The sequence below is a fragment of the Coregonus clupeaformis genome, unplaced genomic scaffold (assembly GCF_020615455.1).
Source record: "Coregonus clupeaformis isolate EN_2021a unplaced genomic scaffold, ASM2061545v1 scaf0354, whole genome shotgun sequence".
In the NCBI taxonomy this organism is placed as follows: Eukaryota; Metazoa; Chordata; class Actinopteri; order Salmoniformes; family Salmonidae; genus Coregonus; species Coregonus clupeaformis.
The window spans coordinates 162,911-166,218 of NW_025533809.1; the positions used below are offsets into that span (position 1 = coordinate 162,911).

Here is a 3,308-nt window from a genome sequence, read left to right on the forward strand (position 1 = left end):
CCTGTAGGTGCTGTTTCCTCCAGTCAGTTCATCCTAACACTGTTCCTCTGCTACCTGTAGGTGCTGTTTCCTCCAGTCAGGATGGGATCTCTGCAGCAGAGGTGGAGCTGAGAGTCAGACCAGGAGACAACATCACTCTCTACTGTGACTGTATCATAACTACTGGAGTATACATTATGTGGTTCAGGAACTGTTCTCACAAGTACCAGCCGCGTCTTGTTATTTCAACTAAGATTTGGCATAACCCTTTAACTGGATATAATGCGGTGTGGAACCCCTCTAACAACTCCTATGATCTACTGATTGAGAACATCACTGGATCTGACCTGGGACTCTACTACTGTGGGACTGTGGAGTACAAGGTGGAGGATGATGGAGGGGAAGGAGGTATAAAAAAGAAAGGGGTCTATCACTATGGAAACATCACCACTAGGATTTCACTGGGTAAGAACTATTATTATTCTATATATAGATCTTCTGGCTGTATCTTTAGTATTATTCATATTGTAATAGTATTGCTGTGTCTGGTTTCCATTAAATGTTATTTTGAATCAATCATCCGAGGGTGATCTAAGGTCATGAAACATTGCCTCAAGATCATCTTTAAACATCCATTCAGCAGTAGACAATCTAAGAATGTAGTTCTGTTTGTGTTTAATGTTTTGTCCAGACGTCAGTCCTCCTGAGTCCCCCTCCTCCTCTCCTGATGTAGACTGTGGACTGTGTTGGATGTTGCTGTTCAGTCTGTGTCCTGTGTCTGCTCTCCTCTCCTCTTCCTGTGTCTACTACTTCTGCAGAACAACAGGTACACTCACTCTCTCACTCTCTGTCAGGAGTCACTTAGTCACTCATTCATTGTTAAGTCATTATTTACAAGCTGTATATGCTCCTTCACTCTTTTATAGCACTCTTTTACTCATTCCTTTATTTGATAAAAGTCAGTATTGTACTTAGAAAGTCAGAATACACTCACTCTCACTTAATCTGTTTTACTCTCCAACTCAATCAATCAATGAAATAATAAATCAATCATTGATCCAACCAATCAACCATCAATCAATCAATAAATCAATCAAAGCTTCTTTCAAATACTCTGGTAAACTAATGTAGACCATGTTAAATTGACAGCTCAATATCAGATGTGTTCTTTACTTGTTGTTTTAATGGTGATAACTCTTCCTCTGCAGCTGCAGCTGAGACTCAGGTTCCTCTGAACAGGACTACCACCAGGGGAAGTGAGAGAAGAGAGAAGGTATAGTCAGAATGTGTGTTGTAGTTATTTGACTGGTGGCCATCTTTATTTGTAGTCCATGCGATTTGTAACCCAGTACTACTCAAAGCAGTGGCAAGTATACTAATTAAAAACTAAAGGAATAAGCAGTAAAACATAATAATATGATGAATTACTTGAAATAATCATAATGTATGATTATATATCAATAACATTAACAGATTAATTGTTAAATCTCTCTCTCTCTTGTATCTCTCTCACCATCTCTCTCTTGTCTCTCTCTCTCACTCTCCATCTGTGTGCCTCTCTCTCTCTCTCTCTCTCTCTCTCTCTCTCTCTCTCTCTCTCGCTCTGTCTCCCTCTCTCTCAGGAGGAAGGAGATCTGTGTTATGCCTCGTTGGATATCCGTCAGGGACAGAGGAGACCAAAGAAGAAGAAGAGAGTCCAGAACTCTGACTTCAGTACGTACACAGCCATCAATACCAGCAGAGTGTGAGACCTATACCAGCCATCAATACCAGCAGAGTGAGACCTATACCATCCATCAATACCAGCAGTGTGAGACCTATACCATCCATCAATACCAGCAGAGTGTGAGACCTATACCAGCCATCAATACCAGCAGAGTGTGAGACCTATACCAGCCATCAATACCAGCAGAGTGTGAGACCTATACCATCCATCAATACCAGCAGAGTGTGAGACCTATACCAGCCATCAATACCAGCAGAGTGAGACCTATACCAGCCATCAATACCAGCATAGTGAGAGACTTATACCATCCATCAATACCAGCAGAGTGTGAGACCTATACCATCCATCAATACCAGCAGAGTGTGAGACCTATACCATCCATCAATACCAGCAGAGTGTGAGACCTATACCAGCCATCACTACCAGCAGGGTGTGAGACCTATACCAGCCATCAATACCAGCAGAGTGAGACCTATACCATCTATCAATACCAGCAGAGTGTGAGACCTATACCATCCATCAATACCAGCAGAGTGTGAGACCTATACCATCCATCAATACCAGCAGAGTGTGAGACCTATACCAGCCATCAATACCAGCAGAGTGAGAGACCTATACCATCCATCAATACCAGCAGAGTGAGACCTATACCATCCATCAATACCAGCAGAGTGAGACCTATACCATCCATCAATACCAGCAGAGTGAGACCTATACCATCCATCAATACCAGCAGAGTGTGAGACCTATACCCTCCATCAATACCAGCAGAGTGAGACCTATACCATCCATCAATACCAGCAGAGTGTGAGACCTATACCATCCATCAATACCAGCAGAGTGAGACCTATACCCTCCATCAATACCAGCAGAGTGAGATCTATACCATCCATCAATACCAGCAGAGTGAGACCTATACCATCCATCAATACCAGCAGAGTGTGAGACCTATACCATCCATCAATACCAGCAGAGTGAGACCTATACCAGCCATCAATACCAGCAGAGTGTGAGACCTATACCATTCATCAATACCAGCAGAGTGAGACCTATACCAGCCATCAATACCAGCAGAGTGTGAGACCTATACCCTCCATCAATACCAGCAGAGTGAGAGACCTATACCATCCATCAATACCAGCAGAGTGAGAGACCTATACCATCCATCAATACCAGCAGAGTGAGACCTATACCATCCATCAATACCAGCAGAGTGTGAGACCTATACCCTCCATCAATACCAGCAGAGTGTGACCTATACCATCCATCAATACCAGCAGAGTGAGACCTATACCATCCATCAATACAAGCAGAGTGTGAGACCTATACCATCCATCAATACCAGCAGAGTGAGACCTATACCAGCCATCAATACCAGCAGAGTGTGAGACCTATACCATTCATCAATACCAGCAGAGTGAGACCTATACCATCCATCAATACCAGCAGAGTGTGAGACCTATACCCTCCATCAATACCAGCAGAGTGAGAGACCTATACCATCCATCAATACCAGCAGAGTGTGAGACCTATACCAGCCATCAATACCAGCAGAGTGAGAGACCTATACCCTCCATCAATACTAGCAGAGTGAGACCTATAC

The 3,308-nt window shown here is 43.3% G+C and overlaps 1 long non-coding RNA gene across 1 annotated transcript; it reads left to right on the forward strand.

The window, feature by feature from the left end:
• Positions 1-765: 765 nt before the first annotated feature.
• On the forward strand, positions 766-1,693 carry LOC123484552. The gene is made up of 3 exons (XR_006658573.1): positions 766-805; positions 1,194-1,252; positions 1,602-1,693. It is a non-coding gene; the product is annotated as an uncharacterized LOC123484552 (long non-coding RNA).
• The last annotated feature ends 1,615 nt before the right edge of the window (positions 1,694-3,308 follow it).